Below are 22099 nucleotides of genomic sequence, written 5' to 3' on the forward strand. Positions count from 1 at the left end.
CATGCTTTCTTTTTGACAGCTTTTGCACATTTACTTTATCATCTAGTCATTGGATGGAACATTTGGATCCAGTTTCGTGACTGCATTGCACATTACTGCATTCACACATTTCCCTAGCTCAATGAGTTTGTACTTCTGGTAAAGTGGGATTTCGTTTTTTCATGCCTCCTGAATGTCTCAATAACCAATTGTATTCATCTGTTGTTTGAAGCATTGTGTCAACTGTAATTTGAATTACTGGTTTTGTGCTGGATATATTAATGGAGAAATACTTAGATATACGTAACTAAGGAAAAAGTTACTACAGTAAACCAAAACAAAACAGCAGGAGAGAATTGAAGAGACAACCAAATGTCTTTGGAGCTTGTCATTGTGAAAGGAGTGTAACCAGGACTCCTGTCATGGTTTAACACCATGGTTTAACAACTAAGTACCACCCAGTCACTCACTCACTCCCCCCACTGCCCTGATGGGATGAGGAGTCAGGAAGAGGGAACATATACAGCAAATAAGGTGCTACATAACACAGCTCTGAGGCTGAGTGCAACAACTCTGAGAGCAAACAAATCAGCACTGTGACCAGCAGCTATTAAACCAATACAATAAATGCTTACAACAAATCTGTTTTAACATTCTCTGGTCAGATCTGTCATTACCTCAGCTCTTCATGCTCCACATTGTATGCCAGAAAGGACTGTCTTGCTTTAACCCCAGCCAGCAACTAAGTGCCATACAGCTTCTCATTCACTCTCCCCCTCCCTTGATGGGATGAAAAGGAGAATCAGGGAAAAAAAAAAAAAGGCAAAAAAAAAAAAAAAGCCAGTAGGTTGAGATAAGAACAGTTTAATAATTGAAATAAAGCAAAATATAATACCACTACTACTACTAATAATAATTGTAATGGAAAGGGAGATAACAAAAAGAGAAAAAGAAATAAAACTGAAGAGAAAAAAAATGAAAACAAAACAGATGAGGTACAACACAATTCTGTACCACCCTCTGACTGATGCCCGGACGGTCCCCAAGCAGTGATCCTGGCTGCCCTGGCTAAGTCCCCCCATTTTATATATTCAGCCCCATTTTATGTATTCAGCATGATGCCATATCTCTTTGGCCAGCTTGGGTCAGCTGTCCTGACTGTGTCCCCTCCCTGTTTCTTGTGCCCCTCCAGTCTTGTTGCTGGCAAGGCCTCAGAAGCTGAAAAGTCCCTGATTTAGTATAAACACTACTTAGCAACAACTAAAACTATCAGTGTGTTATCAACATCATTGTCACCCTAAATCCAAAACACAGCACTGTACCAGCTAGTAGGAAGAAAATTAACTCTGTCCCAGCTGAAACGAAGAGCCCCTTAGAAATCTGTAACAGTGGGAGGAGATGTGCATTATATTATAAGAATACAGAATTGTAGTGTTGCCTGAGGAAGAAAACAAACAAACAAAAATACAAAAAACCTAAACCCAAATAATTTCTATGGTGGATGAATTTCGGATTCAAAAGGAAATGTCTGGGAAATCAGAATCAATCTATATAAAATCAATTAGAATAATTTTGTTGTAGTTAAAAAAATATATCAGATTAAGAGTTGTGGTAGGAAATATGTTTTGTTTAATAGGTACTATCCACATCATAAGATTAATCACCATCCTGGCCTGTATCTCACTCAGCTCTTACCTGGAAGAATCACCTCAAATCACAGAAGGGCAATTTGGTCTCTGAGTCCATTTTTCTCAGTCTTTCTGTTAAAGCTCTCAGGAAAGGAGACCAATTAGTGCTAGTATCCAGTACAGAGATATCATTTATATGTCACATATAGCTAGAAGTAGAACGAATTATCTTTTTTTGTAGGACTTCAAAATATTTTCTTTGACTCTGTCAACAATTTAAAAGTACAGAGGCAGTAAAATAAAATATAATAGGAAATAAAGGTCATCCAAAAGGTTTAAGATTTTAGAGTTTGGTTTGAGCAATACTTGACACTGGCTGGGGAGAGGCTCAAGGAAAAATTGTATCTAAGAATTAATATTTTGTTTTAAAATTTGGACATCGTATAGTAAAGTTCGTGGTGGCATTTCTGTTTATAAAAAAAAAAAAGTCCACAGATCTAATTACAAAGCGGGATTTGTCCATTTCAATCCGCATGAATATTGAAGAGAAAATTTTCTGAACTGTATTAACTAAAATACCAGGCAAGCACTGAAGTGGTTCCTTCTGATATATCTAAAAAGCATATTGCAGAAAAATTAGCAATAAAACATGCACACTAAACAGAAATGGATTAGAAATACAACTACTGACTGCTTTACAGTCAGTGAACAAATAAGTGCTGGGGCCAAAGACCATTGGTCTTACTAGTCCTCGCAAAACTGTAAATGCAGCATTTTGAAACAGATTCCTCCATTTAATCATTTCTTCTTCTTCCCCTTTCTTTTCTGGTTTCCTCTTTTTTTCTTTTTGTAGAGGAACAAAACAAAGTATAAAAGAAATTCAAGAAGCAAATTAAAATGAATCCTAAACATACTTTACAGAATCATTGAACTATTCTTATCTAAAAATGGTGATTGTCTCCTTAGCAGAAATAAAAGAAAACAAGGAAAATAGAAATTCCTAGTACTTCATGCAAACTTACAAGGGAACTGTGCAATAATAATGCATTATAACTGAAAAAGTATGCAGATGAAATTGACTTGCTGCCATCCTGCGCTCTGCTGCTCAAAGCAGCCCAACACTGCTTTAACTCCATTGGCTTCACTGTTTTGCATGGCACAGCCCAAAGGTGGCCACACGTAGTAGTCCCAGACTTAGAATTACATGTGAAGTGGTCCATGGTGCAGATGTCTTAGCTTTTTGTTAATGAAAGCATTAGTTTAACTAGTGAAAACTCTTGAACAGAATAAAGCTTATATATACAAGGTAGAAAACAACTCAGTACAAACCCAGGGCTATACTATGATACTATTACACATAAAAGTTACCTCCCCATTTAATGCAGTAAAGTTTAAAAATAACCAACACAGGTCAGACAGTGGAAGCAATTTAATTGAATTACTGCAGTCTCCAACTGTTAATTTGCTCACCTTCATCTCTTGATAGCTACACTTTCAATAGTCGACATTCTTGGAAGTTACGACTCAGACAAGTGTCTTGCAAACTGGCATTTAGTATCTACTTACTCTAAAGAAATCAGAAGCTACTTCAGTTTACTTTGGGAAATGCTTATGCATACTGTGAGAAATTCACAGTGTGGATGAGAATGTCATAAAAAAGTATAAGCAATGGCACATACAGTGGGGTAGTTTACTAGTTAGTGAAAGTGCAGTGAAGAAGCAGGACCTTTCCTTGGGAATAAAAAGCATACACAGTGGCAGTTTCTGCAGAATCAATGCTGTATTAGATGTTCATAAACTGATACACTTTTCACTGATTTGCTTATACACTCAGAAGTTGTGTTTTTTAAATGGTTAGTTATTTTTTACTGAAAATTGTGTTTAGTGCTTTTATATGGAATTCAAAATATGGTGCAAAAGATGAAGAATTAACCAAGCTTTTCAGAATGTCAAATTACCAAGCTGACTTTGCTTTGGTTTAAATTTTGACTGCAGATTAGTTTGTTTTATTAGGGTTTGGAAATTTCTGTCTTTCTGGGATCACCAGATGCTAACTGACTTCATATGACAGACTGCATATACCTTGGATAGCAAATGACATCATGATGTAGCATATCCAAGGTGAATGTCACCACTAGCTAGCAATAATTTGTGCTAATGTAATACCTCATGCAAAGCACCACATACTCCTCCAACTATAAATAGTGATGCCAGACTATGGTAGGCTATATGACTGACAAGCAAGGACGTGCGACAGCAGCAAGATGCAATAGCTCAGCAAGGGCACTGAGGAATGTTTAGGAAAGTAGTACCATTATTGCAAATCTACTAAATTATACTAGCAAGAAACTCTTTGAAACTTCACCAAGAGCAAAAATGGCACTTCAACAACTTCCTCCCTATATTATTGCAACTCATGGGACATATAAGTAACTTTAAAAAAGGGCTAAACACCTAACTTTCCATAGTTTGGCCCTCTGCAAAACCCATATTTCTGTTCTTAGTAGCATATGCAAATGCAGTTAGACACCAAAATCTTTATACAAGCCATGAGAAGAGTGAGGTTCTGTCACAGAGCTGAAAGTGAAACTGTCTAAGTAGTAGCTGATACAAAATGTAGTGTCTCAAATTTTGCTCTTCTCAGAAGTTTAATCATCTTAGTACAAAGAGAAACTTTACTTTCTAAGGAAGTTTTCAGCAGTGTGAATGTTGACAAAAATAATTGATTAAACTCTCCCACCCCAAGAAATGAGATAGAAGTCATCCCTTTCTTTCAAAATATATTCACTGCTCTATGTAGCTCTGGAAACCTAAACCTTTTATTTTTGTTCCATTTATGAAATTATAATGACAGTTGAATCTGGCTCCAAAATGTTGCAAAAAGAATCAGTGAAGTGCTTGGAAACACAGTGAATTTCATGTGCTAATCAATCTGAAGGGTCATTCCTTCTCCAGCATTCCCTCTGAAAATAAACAAACACTTCCCTACATGCTTTTTCTTTATTCCTACCACTCCTGAAATGTTAGAAACTAAAAGCCTACTTAACACAGAAGCATAAAATTTCATAATATCAACAAAAAAATGCAACATGCAACATACTACAATTCTGAAAACTTCATTCAGAAACTGAAAAGTTAGCCCATCAAATCTTTAGGGTTTATAAACAAGTCAAACATTTTGTATCTTTTCCAGATTTTTAGCATTTTCTCTACAACACTGAACATTAAAACACTCCTTTACCATCAAAGAACTATACCTGAAAGATTCATGTAATCAAATATTTGCGATTTTAGCTCAAAACTATCATCATATCATTGCAAGAGCAGTATCAGAAATACCTGTACAAATAATCTAGGCCTAATAAGGTTAACCTGTCCAGACTATGCATTTCAGAATAATCAAAGGAGTCAAAAGAATGAAAGCATATCTTTCTGAATTTAACCTAGAAATCTTACCATGGCATTAATGTAGATTTTTCTTTTCACTATTACAAGAATAATAAAACTGGTAATATTTGCAGATGTGGAAGCAATAGTGGTTTGTTGCAACAGGTCCCTGAGTCAGTCAGGGCTTCAAGGTGGATATGGCTTCAACTTAGCAACTGTCAGCAGCTTCCTGAAGTGCAGGAATTTTGCATAAACCAGACAAGTTTCTCTTTCCCCTCCTAGTGAAGCCTTGTTGTCTGCTCTCTATTCCGCCATGCAGCTGCTCTTTGTTCATCTGCAGACTTTCAGTCCCTTGATCTCTCTTTTGTGCTCTCTTTCCTGCTCCTTTTCTGCTTGAAGTATCTGAACACTTTTCTCTCCATGAAAGACTTAGTGACTGCCTGGGGAAGAAGTACTCCACAGAGACTTCCACTACCCCTGCACTCCTTTTAAAATGGACATTAGCACACAAACTGGAAACAAGCCATACATACCAGCACTCACCCCTGTAATGACAGCACTTCAAAACCACCAGCTGGGTTTTTAAACCCGCTGTCAGGTGAAGTGAAGTCTGTAAGTGTGTGGATGACAAATCTTTACCCGTGTGAGTAATGCTGTCTTACCAGAGGCAGCTTGCTGTTAGCTTTGGCTATAAGACACCTGACTGCATTACCTCTTCAGAAGAAAGAATAAATAAATATTTTGTTCAAGTGAAAGCTTGCATTTAAACAGTAGATTGTATAATACAGATTGTTGATTGCACAAAATTATTTAAAGGCACAAGCTAAGAGTTTATACTAAGCTGCAGTGCTGCTGTTCCTCATATGCCCATATGTGTCAAAAAACCAGCTTTGTCAAAATAATTTTTGATTGTTCAGAGAAACTCATGTAAACTGCTGTATAATTCTTATCTTCTTCTGAATAGAAGAACGTTCAGCAAAGAAACTCAAAACAGAAGCCCCCACCCAGTTCTGCTGAAATAGGCCCTTTAATGAAAGCTCTGGTTGATTTAACGATTCTGACCTCTTCTGCTGAGCACTGCCAGTCATACTGTGTGATGTAACAGATGTAATGCAACATTTCATGTCAAATCTAATACAAGATTGTGCTACATTTCAAGGATGAACAGCTGAATGCAATGATGTATTTTTTTTCCAGTAAGCAAACTTATGGATACAGTAAGCTTGAGATTTCTTGACTTATTGAGACTTTCTGTAAGCATTTTTTTTTTTTTTGGAGAAATAAAAGAATCCTACAATGAACACAAATGTCTTTTCCAAGATATTAATTACTGCATGATGCTGCTTTGGTTTTTTGTTGTTGTGTTGGTTTTTTTTTTTCTTCTAAATACATGTACAATCTGATACAAAGAACACAGATGTAAAAGGACAATCTTGCCTTCCCCAAAGTTAACCCAGTCTTGGAACAAGCTAGTTCAAATCCTGTGATTTAAGGCTGTATCCCTCTCATGCAGTTCAGCAGCCAAAAGGATGGGAATAAAATATATTGGTATTCTTATGTATTATGAGTATAAGCCTAAATAAGTAAATGAGTGATTACTGAGATCTGTTTATTATAGAACTGAATCCATGCCAGTGTGGCTGGCCATGGAGAAACCTTTCTAGTTACACAAATTATTGGAACATTCATTCAGGATGTTCATTGTAACTGTGAGCAGATCAACAAGCATATCAGAAAAAAAAGTTAGGAAACTTTAAAATAAAATACTGTGTTTCATGAATATTTGAAACATTTAAACATTCTTTTAATTAAGAGTACAGATCAACAGTTGGCTCCTGTTGGCTGATATAATAAAGACATTTAGTTTCTTTATTCCCCTTGTTGGTCTAGCTTACATTTAGAGCTGGCCTTGATCTCCCATAGGTTTTCTGCCTTGTGTCTGTCTACCAAATACCTTGGAGACCTGTCAAATTTCAGAGCTATGTAATTTCATGCAATTTACTCCATACTCTTATTTCCCTGCCTCTCCCTCTTTCCCTTTCCCATCCATAGCTAAACTGAAATATAATCCATTTGCATTTTCATGCCATAGTTTCTCTCTCACTCCATGACTCCACTTGACAAACCATGCCCAGGTGGCCAAGAAGGCCAACAGCATCCTGGCTTGTATCCAAAATAGTGTGGCCAGCAGGACAATGGAAGTGATTGTCCCCCTGTACTTGGCACTGGTGGGGCCGCACCTCAAATACTATGCTCAGTTTTGGGCCCCTCACTGCCAGAGGACATGGAGGTGCTGGAGTATGTCCAGAGGAGGGTAATGAAGCTGGTGAAGGGTCTGGAGCACAAGTCTTATGAGGAGCACCTGAGGGAACTGGGGTTGTTGAGCCTGGAGAGGAGGAGGCTGAAGGGGGGACCTTATGGCTCTCTACAACTACCTGAAAGGGGCTGTAGGCAGGTAGGTGTCAGTCTCTTCTCCCAGTTAGCAAACAATAGGACAATAGGAAACAGACTCAAGTTGTGCCAGAGACAGTTTAGATTGGATATTAGGAAAACTTTTCCAATGAAAGGTTTGTCAGGCACCAGAACAGGCTGCCCAGGGAGGTGGTAGTGGAATCACCATCCCTGAAAGTGTTTAAAAAACTTGTAGATGTGGTGCCTAGGGACATGGTTTTGTGGTGAACTTGGCAGTCCTGGGTTAACAGTTGGACATGATGATCTTAAAGGTCTTTTCCAACATAAATTATTCTATAATTCTATGTCTATATAGTTAGCCAGTCATCTACTGACTGGAAATGAATGCAGTAAAGTAGCAAAAAGATAAAATCTTTGAGGAGTTTCCCCAAGAAGAATCTCTGCCACTAGTAGCTTGAATATGTTTTAGCTGGTGGAGATACCAACATAAAATTTTTATGGTAGACTAATGTCTTTGTGTGTGTGTACACACATGCACATATAATCAATAGAAGAGGAAGAAAACCATATTCTAAAAAAACAAACAAACAAAAACCAAACAAACAAAAAAAACCCAAAACCAACAGTATGGGTTATTCATCATTGAGATAATATTAATAAGGCAATATTTATTTATGTTGGAAAAGAGAAAAAAAATATCCCTTGTCATGTATTGTTACCTTCTGAATTTCTCTTACACATGCATTTAAATGCTCGGCTCAAATTGTCACATGTCTATTTGTGTGAGCTTGGGTGTTGACCGCGAAATCCTGGGCCGCAGGAAAGGTCCATGAAGGGTTTTAGGCATCCATAATGTCTTTAGGAGTTAATTGGGAAAAAAAGGCACCGCAAAAATGAACCTATGGAAACCTGTTCCATGTCATGATATTTTTCTTTTAAACTGTTTTACTGCCATTGTCCATTGCTTTTAATACAGAACACCAAACATAGCTTGTGCAACATTTGCAAAATGCTGGGGAGAATGGACTACAAACCTCAGTGTACGAGCTATGCCTGACCCAGCTCAAAAGTGCCCTGCTAGTTACATGCTCCAAAGCTGTGGTCTGCTGTTCAGCCCTGTCATTGATATGTGACAAGCATAGCTAGCAGGTCAAGGGAAAAGTTTGTTCCGTGTTCAGCGGTCCTGAAGTCATGCCTGGAGTTCTGAGCCCATTTCTGGGCTCCGTCATGGAGCAAAGGTGCTGATAAACTGGAGGGACTCTGGTGGACCACCAGGGTAGTTGAGGTCCGAAGCAGCTGGCACAGAAGGAGAGGTTGTAGCAAGTGGGTTTGCTTAGTCTGGAGATAAGAGGTCTGGGAGAGATTGAGTGGCTGCCTTCAACTAGCTACAGAACTGCATTGGGAAGACAGTCTCAGAGGTACACCATGAAAGGACAAGAGGTAACTGTGGCAAACTGAGCAAGGGAAATTCCCACTAAGCAGAAGGAAAATATTTTGTAATGAGAGTTAAGCACTGAAACAGCTTCCCCAGATATGTTTCCAAATCTCTGTCCTTGGATATGTTTAAAAGTTGGTCAAGGGCCCAAGGAACCTTGTTTAAACTTAAGGTTAGCCCTGCTATGAGCAGGTAACTTCCAGGGCTCCTTTCCAACCTCACCTCCCCTATGATTGTGTGTATCCTCCTCCCATTCCACTCCATGAGAGTGAGAGACAGCCTTAAAGATACGACTTCAGTGCATTCAACCCAGTAACTGTGTTAGCAAAATGCAGCCAGATGCAACATTAACAAGTCCACCAGCTACTGAACTCTGCAGCTCCTACTAAAGAGGTTATCTAAAGCTCGTTACCTGGTAGGAGGCTGTGAAAAAAGAGCTGAAGTATGGCACACTGGGCTTTGAATTGCTTACTGTGAGGCTATAATGACAATTTAGGGAGCCCGTCCTGCTAATGGAACCATTTCAGAGAGATACTCGAACTTGATGTGAAATTTCCTTGCACCAGCTGAACCTTACAAGTCATCTTACCTTTAGCCCTGCAGAAAGTATATTGTAGTTATACATTTGGAAACGGCAGGCACATAAATATTTGTGGTGATGGTTATATCAGCAAGGATGTTGATCTTGTAGCTTTTTCAATAAGGCTATAAAGCAGCAAAAACTGAGCTAGAAAATAAACTAAATTACCTTTTCTTAATGCAAGGGGGATCACAGAATCCCATTACTATGTTTTAGCTGAAAATTCATGTAGCTGCACACTATTCATTTGAAAAAAAATACCAACTTTGAAGATTAAAAGAAAATTAAATTTCTTAGTAAGTCAGTGACAGTTGAAGCACTGGCACGTATACAGTTTTACTTGGATCAAATAATGTATCATTGGCAAGAATGGTCATTGAATGTTTTTTTGCCTTTCATTTCCCCTCTTAATCAAAGCAGTAAGTAGCAAACAAATCAAAACCAAATAAAAATCCCCAAACACATAGGCAAAATCAAGCAAAACCTCTCTTTGTCATGCTGCTGACTTGATGTTAGAATTATAAGCTATCAGACTGAAAAGTGGAAATTAATCTAAACTTAGGTTGCAAGAATGTATCTAAGAATGCCTCACATTCTAAAAAATATGCCCTAAGTGACACAAAATACATTTCCATACATGTATAAAGTAAACAAAACTGTATCAAAAAACAAAATAGGGCAAAACTCACAAAACCCCAGGAGTGCTGTTGTAGTGGACGACTGAAAACATACACTTCAAAGAAAGGGAATATAAGTAAGGATATGATATGTTCTGACAACAGAACAGCAGTGATATAGGCTAAACTGTGTGCTCGCTAAGGTGTGTGTTTCAAGTAACTTCCATTAATATATTCAGTAAGAACAAGAGCCACTCCAAATTATTTGAGCTAAGAAATGTTTCCACTCACTGTCACTAATGTCATTCCCAACACATTGCTAGAGAATGTCAGCCACTGCTCTCCTACAAAACCCTTGCTTCAGGTTAGAATAACTATCAAATTATCTGCCTGTCTGTACTGCAGGATGGAAGATAACTTGGGCTGGAAATAAATGAGTGTAACAGCATACACAAGCAAGAATTTTAAGCTAGTGTTCATGCATTTCCTATTCAGCAAAATCAGGGAATTACGTACTTAGCCTCGGGCTCTGTTTGATCCTGTGACTGTTCATTCTTATGCCTTCCTTTCTGAGGTTAGTAGCTAGGCTGTATTTTTACAATAGTTTTACCTTGTGACCTTAAAGTAATGTTCTGGCCTGGATGGGCCCCCTGCAACGTGAGTAAATGTGCCACTAGTACTAGCAGTCCTGTCTAATTCCAGTTTGCTTGATGAACCTATGGGACTAATTTTCACAGTTTTTCTTATTCCATTAGGTTTGACTGAACATTGTTACTTACAGTCTATTAGTTCATAACAGCTGAGTATATAAGACTATACCAAGCTTTTAGACCCACAGAACTTGCAATTATATATTCATCAACATTTTAACAATACACCAAATTAGAAATTTCAGGTTAATTATTTTGGTATATAAAGTTAAATTAGTGCTTTAATTCCTACATTCAGTAAACACATGGATTAGTGGCAGAAGCAGTTAGTGCTAGTGTTGAAATTTTAACATCCAGACATTACTGAATTTCAAAAATAAAGGTACTAATTTACACATGCTGAGGCATACACATACAAAGTAAAGTTTTGGCTCTAATGCAGTCAGTACCAAAAGGTGAAGTTGTGCTAAGGTTTTAATAGGTAGCTGTTGAGATTTTCAAAGATGAAAGGAATTAAAATTGTCAGTGTTATAACTGATGTGAAGTTATAAGGGGTTAGCACAATAGAATGTAAATAACACAAGAAAATCTCTGTCATTTGGTAAATGACATAGAGTTACAGCTGTTTAATCATGTTTGGTCTTTATACTTTTATCCTATCGTGGCAAAACAACTACCTCATACAGGGTTAAATCTCTTAGATATGGTGAAGTCTTAAAAATCACTGGTAGAAGGAAAACAAGACGCTTGATTTTTACAGCATGCTCTTTGGAGTATTGAGTTTGAAAACAAGGCCCCATCATGCTGATCACTGCACTAACACAGAAGAGAAAACAGTGGTTGCTTGGAATAATTTGCAAACTAAGGAGAAAATAGAGTGTTATACAGAGGGAAAGGAGAATAAAACAGAAGTGGTTTGGAACACTAGAGTGGAAACAAATATTCTCTCACTCCATAAATTTAATTGTTGGCAGGTGGAACATACTTAATGCCCATTTTTCCAATGTTTACTTTTAATTAGAAATATTAACGTGACTTTCAGAAAAACAAAATTGTTGTTTTACCTCTATTTTCTTTGCCATGATCACTGTCAAAATCCTAAGTACTAATTTTTTCAGCAATTAAAATCAAAACTAAAACTGGTGACTTTGTCTCCCACAACTTTCAGTAAAATGCGAAGAAATCTTAGGATAACTGGATAATTTTCCACATAATGAAACAGAGACAAGATTATTCAAAAACACATTCTAACAAATAGACAAAATTATTATAATTTCAGGTGAAAATATTCCAAAGTGTTAAAAAGTAAAATAAAAAAAAACAGACAAAAAATAAACCCTTAAATATCTATTAATTAAAACAGCTGTGATCATCGTAAATTACTTTTCACTGACAGAAAACTTTCTACTTACAGTCCACTTTCTTTAGGCTTAGTAATGACTTCTTTTTTTTTTTTTAATAAACATATTAAACATAAATTTTGACATAATTTGAATCTGAATCCAATGGTTTGTGGTTAGAGACCTATTAGTTTCAGACAAACTTTGCAGAAGCTGTATTTACACAGGCAGTGTTGACTGCTTTGAAGTAAAATATATTTAATGTATTTCAAATTTAAATATCTTTCTCACTAAGTGGCTTAGTTCTGCACCCTCTCAGTTAATACCAAAAGATTAATTTGGCTTTCATCTTGAAACACTAATGGCATTGCTGACACAGAAACAAGCCTAAATTCTTCTGTTAAGTTGGATGAGAGTCATTGGTATCTTCCATCAAAGGAAAGCCACTGGTGCTTCTAAATCCATGGAAATAAATACATTCTCACTACGGTACTATTAATCTGCTCAGGAGAGCCATTTGAGGTCCTGGGAAGTACATCTAAAGAGCAGAATGGAAACCTATCTAGTGTTTTGACAGCAACGTAATTGTAACACAAAAGGCTGGCCCCTGCTCTGGGTAGAACTGTTGTCATTTTGTGTGTTTATAAGTGAGGGATGTTACAGTTACCTTGTATCCATCTTTTCAATCATAATTTCAAAGGCTTTTAGTCAGCTTCAGCAAATTGTGTAGACAGTTGATATTTTGATTGAAACAACCACATGCAGTCATTCGCCTTCTAGTTTGGAAAGGAGCACAGGGCAGTGACTATTCACAGAGCAATCAGTTGTAAATCTCTTTCTGTCAAAAAATGATTAAAATCATAGCTTCTGACCTTGAAAAGCTGAAGGATCCAGACAATTCTTTCCATTTATTCCCCCAAATTTTTTTATTCCCCAAAATTCCCAACATGAAATAAACCTCTGAAATCTTGAAAGGCTTTTATATGAAACTAAACAGGAAATTTAAAGGAGTAAAATTTATGTATGTAAGATTAATGCGCTTTAGGACTAGTTTATTATCTGATACTCAAAGCAAGAATATTAAAAACTCTTCTGGGCAAAACTGAGAAGCAGAATTAAAGTATGCAATGGATACAAAGTTTGTTTAACAAACAAAAAACCACCTACAATCCTCCCTTGAACCTCAGGACCAATTTAAGCCTGAATGCCACTAGCTCTTCAGCTGCTTCTAGCAAATCCTATATGTGAAAGGCTGATTATCCAAGCAAAGGCACTGAATCCAGAGACTGAAAAGTGAGGTTACAGAAATTGCAGATAATTCAATGAAAGAGTGGTAAGACTATGACATGGCAGCAGCAGAGCAGGTTTCTGAGAAGGACAGTGTGAAGAGATTAATTAATCTTTGTTATTCTCGGAGTACAACCTGCTTACATGGTATTATTGTGACATGTTTGACAGACATCTTTTCTTTTAGAGGTCCTACAAGGGTCACCAGCACAATGGTTGCAGATTAGAGAATTAAAAGGTAGTGAGCATCCACGCTGAAATGAGGCTACATGTCTTAAAAATACCATGTATTGTCAGGCATCTGGGCTAGGTATTTCCAGTTGAAGCACATGGGATATGAAGCAGTGCAGGAGATAAAGCAGGGCAGGATTTCCTCTCAGTGGAGTTGCTGGAAGATTGTGGTACTGCTCAGAAAACATGAGCCTTTGTCTAGTGTACGTTTGTCAATTTACTTCAGTTCAGGTAACCATGAAACGGAAGAACCAGTATGTGTACTGATAAATACGTTAACATATTGCTTACAGAAACTGTGATTTGAAATATCAAAACTGTGATTTCAAATACCCTTGATAGAGGTTAACTTAAATATCTGTTCAGACAGACCATAAACAGGAGGATGAAGTGTGGTAGAGAAAATCAAATAAAATAATTGAAGCCAAAGTAGCCTTTTTGTATTTGTTAGACAGAAACGATTCTGAAGGTTTGGAACTCATTTCCAAGCTGACATGTTTGCCTACAGCTGCATACACTTCTACAGGTGATTTAAAAAAAAAATACTTTTTTTTGAGAAATATTAAAGTAACAGAGGAAACAATTCAGCTCTGACTACAGATGTTACAGCAAATAGCTCTTCAGTTAATTCACAGGAAAATGCAGGTAATCAAAAGCCAGAAGCTTAAAACATGATTTGTGACACAATATTCAAGAAAAGAAAAAAAAAAAAAATTCAGCCTTGGACCATCCTTTTTTTTTTTTTTTTCATTATTGTAGTAATCTGAATGAAACTCAGATGAAAATGTATTGTATTTATGCCAAACTGACAGTTACTTCAGGAAGTGCTTTTCCAGATGTTCAAAAGCAACCAAGTGGAGGTCAATTGCACTACATGTGAAAACCCTGTTTCATCTTTTCTCTCATATATGGTAAACTTAGCAAAAGGCTTAGAACCTGCATTCTTTTGAAGGATCTTCTTTTGTGTATCCAATATGTAACTGACAATGATAATGGGTGGTGTCACGTGAAGGCGGGGTGGGGGGAGATTCCCTCAGCCCCGGGTGTTTGATCTGTCTGTCAGCACCCCAGGAAAGCTGAGACCCTTGTCCCTGACCAGTCTGTCAGTGTCCCACTACAGGGACCCTTCACTGAACAGTCCCACTGGATCGGAGGGCAATTTGACTGACTTGTTCAGTGAAACACACCAACAACATCAGGGGGACTGTGGTGACGCAAGTCGAGGCAGACTTAAAAGAAACACAATGTCTGCGTGGCTGGGTTCGGACAAAATGGCCTTTATTGTTTATACAAACTATTTATATATCTTAGACAGTGCAGGTGTTAGACCCTGATAGGTTTTTGTGTCCTTCTTCTTGCTTGCTGTTTGCTGTTGCTGTAGGTGCCCGTATGCTGCGGTTCTAAGTTCCGATTCTTCACACCCTGTTTACATACCTGACAATTTGTGGCCGTCTTAAAGGTACGTGGCTAAGTCTTTGAGGTCAACTAACTCATCTGCAGACCCGCTGCAGACCCCAACAGGGGAGCCCTCAAGGGGTCTTCCCACTTTGAGTGTGTTACCCGCTGCCAGCAACTGCTAGTGCCTGCAAAGGGCTAATACTAACAGCTAGCAGAATAATACTCGTTATTAATATAAAATCGTGACAATATTAAGGTTCATGATTGCTGGTGATAGAGACTGTCTGGAAAAACAAGCTTGAAATGATACACAGCCAAACTACATACAACTGAATTATAATCACTAACAACAGCCAGTGTGAGTTAGTTATTTAGCACGCATAAGACAAAGTTCTTACCCAATAGGTCTCCCTAGGGGGGAGAAGACAGGTTCAGCCTATTGACTGATCCGAGAAGTTGCAATGGAGTCTCCCTAACTTCTCCCCTCCTCTGTCCACTTTTTTATACTTCATAGTACATTAATTGCATATTAATTCATTATACATAGGATTGGTTACAAGTTTCTCACTTTTAACACAAATTAGTATGCATCCTCACATAGCACTCATGAAGTTCTCTTCTAACTACACATGCTCTCCAGGTGGGGTTTTGCTCTGTTTCGGGGGGGTGCTATTTGAGTTTGAGGTCACAATCTCCCGCTACCACAATTATCTGTTCTGTTTTCAACTCATTTTCTGTTGATGTCAGTGGACTGCAGCACCTTATCATCCTGTTTCCCCTTGTAGCTAGAACTTTCTTCACTTGAAGGCTTCTTTCTACATAACTTAGATAATGGTGCTCTTTTCACTATCTGTTCTGTGTTTCTCATACTCCCCCAGGCTGACTGCTTTGATTAGAAGTCACTGCATTCATAACAACTTTAGAGTGAGTCAGATTGACCTAGCTTTGTGAACATTGAGTCAGAGTTGGGTAATCTGGGAATTTAGACGGTTCCCCTCACCCTGGACTTATTTCAGTCCAGGAGTAGTCCATTTCCATCACATTTAGTTGGAGCTTGAGCGACTCTAATCATACATATTGTTGTTACTAACTAGTATCATGTGCCCAGTGAGGTGTAGTAGTACTTTGGAGGCAGGCAACTTTGTGATGGAGGTGTGCGTTAGTTATCACAATGCAATTATTTCATCTGAGGAAAGTCATTTTGCCGTAATGGTTGGCTCAATAATGGACATCTCATGGATTCTTCATGTGACAACTGCTATGCAGCTCACCAGCTGTGTGGTGCCAGCAAGTTCCCATTCCTGCAGGTAGCATAAAAGACCCTGGCCGCAGTGTCTTCATTCTGCTCCATCCTCCGTCACCCCTATCAGCAGGTGCTGAGCTGGCAGGATGTGTTGCTTAGGGAACTGCGCTGATGTAGACTCCATGCATGCCAACCATACTGAAAGCAATAGCTGTATTTTACCCTAAGCAGCTTCCTGTAATACTATGCTTCTGTTAGGACCCAATTTTCTTTAATTCTCCCCCTCAAGGTGATTTTCCCATATGTGGATAACAACACATGTTTATATACTGGTTCAGGAGTTACATTTGAGAATTTAAAACTTTTCTTCACTATTTGCATGGCTAAACACTGTTTTCAAGTGTTCTCTTTTCTGAATAGCTTTTAGTTATTAATGTTCTTGTTCAACTCCCAACCATTTGTGAATAGAAAAGGCATCACAACAGAAAGATTTATTGCATGCCCAACTCATAGTCCCTCATACCTGAACTATATCTAACCCTATACTAATATAATGAAGTGCTCATCTGCCATTATTTCATAACAACTTTATGATATATTTGCTTAACACAAGGTTCAAATAAATTAATTTGAAGTCTGTTCTCCAAAAACCTTATAATTAAGACCCTCTCTGTTCTGGTATATGCATTTGATGATTAGACATCCTGCTTCCCTCACAAAACAGAGTTCTTTATTTTGCCTTCTTCTTCCCATCCTGTTTGGAGTGGGAAGTTCTGAGACAGAAAATCCCTTTCACTTTTACAGCCTACAAACTGGAGAAAGTGATTTGAAAATTCTCTACAGAAGAGAGATACACTTCCGCTATACCATTGCTGATTAAATACTGTTAAGTCTCCAGGACAAGACAACTTTTGCCTAGCAATTTTTTTCTCCATACGGGCTTCTCCGGTTTCTGCACCTATTTTCCTTCAAGGAAAATGGTGGAGGTCTCTATTTCTCAACCTATTAATGCATCTTCTTCCTATCAGAGGTATACCTTCTGTCTTCCAGAATTTCCTGCTCAAGACTGGTTTTCTCTGAAAGAGCAGAATAGGGGATTCAATGAGGTAGCCCCCACCTCTCAGCTCCTCATCCTGGCCATGGGGTATAATGCAGTCTGTTTTCTGTATCTCCTCTTCCATCTTTAGAGGTAAAACATTTGAACTTCATGTTTTCGTCTTCTTCCCTAACCTTAAAGTATTTTCTGCTAATATTTAGTCACCATATAGAGCAAAAAGTGTCTTCCTTTCCCAGTAGATGCTTTGCTTTTCTGGAAAAAAAAATATAAATTGTTCTTTTTTGACAAAACATTTGAGATGGTGAAGTCATATTAAGAAAAGGAAAAGGAAAGGAACAAGACCTAAACAGGTATTTAGTGGTACAATAAAAGAATAGTTGTGTTCCTTGCTAGTGCAAGGCAAGGCTCAGAGTAAATTTACTTACTATTGGTATGATTCTTAGAGTTTTGTTTTTTTAAAAAAAATCTTCTCATTTCATCCTTATTTTATTCTCTCTATTCAGAGAGAATGTAATTCTTATTCAGGTTAATAATAATTAAAATGTTCAGCCAAGGATGAGGAAAAAACTAAATTCACACTGAAAAAAACAACACCATAGACCTTTCCTGTCTACATACTAAATGAATTAATACATCCAAACAAAAATAATATTCCTGTGATTCCTTTTATAAAATGAAAAGTCTAAGACAATTATTACTGGTCATTAAAATTCCCAATTAGTCTTAGCAGGCACTGTTTGCACTACGTAACATTTGAGTTCTCTGAGTATTTAGAAAGGCTGATAACATAATCTGTTTTAAAAGTCTGGCAACTGTCTCCATTTGAAATCCCACAGAATCCCTCAGAGTAGTAATTTGTCTACCAAAATTTCCTGCAACCAAGCAGTAGTGAAGAGAGGTGCAATTCACAGCAGCAGCAATTTTCTTCACACAAATCACAGAAGCTACAGGTACTTTCAAGATAGACTAAGCCTCCAGATCCTATATAACAAGTCTCATTTAAGAAGCTGATATCTAGGGGTTTGCTCCACTTTAGCCTAAGGGGAGTCTGATCTTCTTCCTTGATCATTGGTAAGAGAACTCTTAATAACTTGGAAAAAATACAGTGAGATGGCTGGAGGCTTTCTCCTGCCAGTTTGTTGTACAATGAAGAACTTAAATTCTTGGAAGCACTGAAAGAAAAGAAAGATGTGGAACAAATCCTTTTGTCCAGCTGTTACCGTGTTCTCTCAGAGGATGAAGAATGAGATTTTTTTTGTCATCTCAAGTTTTCTTCTCGATTCTTAAATTAAGTCTTTAGCTAAGAAAACATAAATAGATATAGGCCTGCAGGGACTTGACACAGCTATTTTTGCAGAAGCAAGGAACTTATTTACATTCTGCTACAGAAATATAGTCTTTCCAAATTTTGTTTGCCTTTCTGCCTACCATTCCTCCATTACCAAAAGGGACAAATTGAATACTTACCTTCAGAAAGTGCTTCCAGGCTATCTACCCCAATTCGTCTTTGGCACTTCCCTGATGCCAGGATGTGATGCTTAAGGACAAGACATGGCACATGCCCTCTGGGGTTTCTCTCTAGTGTAGTTTATGCTAACCAGGGCTCAAGTAGTTTTATGTCCAAATTAGTGATTTTTGTGATTTCCATCACAATACAGAAACTTGTCTTCACCCACTGTGTAGTTAAGCTAGGTTCATAATTCACAGCCATAATTTGTAATTTTAAATTTTACACATATAAAATGCTTATATATACAGCTTATGTATGGCCAGATGCCTAAATGCTATGAGTGATAAAGACATGCTGCTATGGACCTAGTCTTTTGCATTATTCAGGGTCTCAATTCCTCATTTGTACAACTGAATAAAAAACCCCAGAAAACAACAAAACCAAAAACAAAACCCAAACCCCAAGAAAATATAACTATTTCCATCATTTACAGAGTTGTGAGGTTTAAACATCCTGAATACACCAATGTGCCCAGCAAAAACAGCAAAAGAGGCAAGCCTCAAACTGCATTGTTTTTTTAAATATATCCTTGAACATTTAGTAACAGAAAACTGGTTGGTAATTAAAAGGGGCCTCACCCACATAAACCCTATAAACCATTTAAAGGCAGTTTGTCCATGTGAAAGGACCTACAGTCATATCTATACTTAAAAATGGGATATAAAATATCTGAGCTAGTGATAAGCAAATTCAGCTGTTGGAAATCTGATTTATTCATATGCTGTTTCCAAGTTTTGACCTAACTAGTTTAACTGTTATTTCTGTAGTGACAAAAAAGTCCTGCTATACCAAAATCATATGATACCATTTATACTCTGTATGTTCAATCTTAAAATATTCTTTTAAGATTAAAAAAAGGTAATATCTAAATGCATTTATAATGCCTTTCAAGTTGGCTAAAATACTGGAGATCAAACAAGATATTGCTAGGAATAAAATCATACACTTGTGGTGGCTGGAATGGACTCTGTTGTCTCCAACAGTGCCAAGATATAAGACTGGATTCCCATTTACCCCTTCAAGTCTCCTTTATGTCCAGTCATTTTCCAGATCTGATGTGTGTTTATGGTTATGCACAGCATGGTTTCTGTGATCAAATGTGCTCCACAGACTTTAATCTGAGACAGAGCTGTCTAGTCAAAAGGTATGAAGTAAGCTGACAGAAAACAAGGCAGACTCCCACAGAAACCCATCATGGAACAGCCAGACTTCTGTGAGAAATATGCTTGCTTATTGCTGAAAGTTCACCTCAATCAACAATGCAATTTCAGCTTTAATTAACTGATATTTTTAACAAAAAAAAAAAAAAAATCCCCAAGCAACCCTTCCAAACCAAAATCACTAAAACATTCCTGAAAAAAATCAGTAATTGTAGATCTGGATGACAACAAGGCACATTTGGCTTTATTTCTCAGTTGTTCCATAGATTTTACATGTGACCAGTAGAACATCAGGATATCTGTGTATCTTTTCCCCATGGTAAAAGGAATAAAAATCCCAATTTTTTTTTTTTTTTCCTCCTTACACAGCAAATGTTGCAGGTAAAGAATGATAAATTTATATTCCCATAGTACATAAATATAAGAAATACCAACCTCAGCTGAGAACTCCAGAAAGGACCATAGTATGAACAAAGTAACGGTACTGACAGCAAAATGTGTCTGGTATTCAGTTTTCACCAAACTTCATTTATCTTTTTCTACCCAGCTTTTAGAACACACAGTTACAACAAAACCCAGTCATATTAAGAAAATGGTAAACTTTTTTTTTATATTACTTGTTTCTCTCAATGCTAAATCAAATCAATAATGGTTCTTCTTATCTGGCAGGCAGAACGGAGAATGTCCTGTGCCTTGTGAATTCATGTAGTTTATATATTAGTGTTATAGAATATTACATTAATATTAAAATAATTAAAGACAGTGAAACAATATCTCAAATTATTTTATAAAAACACCCACCCCAACAGAGAACTTGTTTTACATTTTTACAAGACTGCAGCACTGCTATTTATATTATAAGAAATTAAAATCTTGTCTTCAGTTCATTGAATGTGTCTGTCCAGCACTGGCATTGTTAATAAAATGCTGAAGTCTCCTCTACAATGAAAATCATGCTCTAGTGATTTTTATCTGAGTAATATTCTTCTCTTTCTGCAAACTAAATATTTAGACTCTTCATTAAAGAATTGCCAGATAGTCTGGACAGGTTATGTCTTTAGAGAATGCTGCTTCTTTCAACCTTTAATGTGGTCTAATCTTGCAACACATCCTGGGTGTAATAAGGCCTGAAAGCTCAGGTCTTTGCATGTTCAATAGGCAGGGTGACCATAGTATTTTTTAATTTAATCCTTCTTTATGTAGGAATTAAATGTAAATCCAATTTTCATTTCCAGCTCCTAATTATCATGAAAATATCCAGTTTGCATAATAATTCAAAGATTAGTAGAAGCAGAAGAAAGAAAATATGTGTTAAAATACTCAACCTATTTTTCATTCTCTGTGAACTATGTAATTCCAGTCAACTGAGTGCAAGGTGTTCAAAGTTATTACATGTGACAGTAATTAGAGAAGGCTATTACAGTTAGGATTGCCAACAAAGCCAGTAATACCTGAGATAAGTTAACTCAAAGTAAAAAAAATCAAATAATATTTTTTTAACTTGAAAATTTCTTGAGAACCTTGAGACTACAGATCTTGCTACTGTGAAAATACTTTGCCAGTATTATTACTACAGAATAAAATATAAGCTGCTAAATTCAGAATCAACTGCCTATCCTCGTATCCTGCAGATAGTAAGGGTTTAAAGACGCAAGAGGAATTACTTCCTTTGACTTACTCCCAAATGTATTGCTTTTTTTGACAAATCTGGATTTATAACAAAATATTACAGCTATCCCATAAGAGCTACTTACTTTCCATAATATGGTATGTCCAAATACGTGTAAGGAAGGGAAATAAAAAAAAGCTGATCATACAGCCACATTCACTGTATGAATTTTTCCTATTAGCTTCTATCATTAACATACATGAAAGCAAAACTGTAATTTTTAAATTCTTCTATTCTATATAATAATATAATAAAATCACGTTTTCTGGTAGAACTTACAATTCTTTATTTTTTTTCTGATTCCTGCTTAAATATGATTTCCTTCCCCTTGTTAATCTAACAGAAATGTATTCTGGTACATAAACAGGAATATCTGTGCAATGAAGCATATATGCAACAGATAAATAGACTACTTTTTAGTTCATTTTCTGGGGGTTTGATCACTGCATTATTTTGTGCATTACATTTTTAATTCCATCTTTATTTTTAAAGAAGTTTAGCTGCTTTCATTTGGAC

The sequence above is a fragment of the Falco biarmicus genome, chromosome 3 (genome assembly GCF_023638135.1).
Source record: "Falco biarmicus isolate bFalBia1 chromosome 3, bFalBia1.pri, whole genome shotgun sequence".
Lineage (NCBI taxonomy): Eukaryota > Metazoa > Chordata > Aves > Falconiformes > Falconidae > Falco > Falco biarmicus.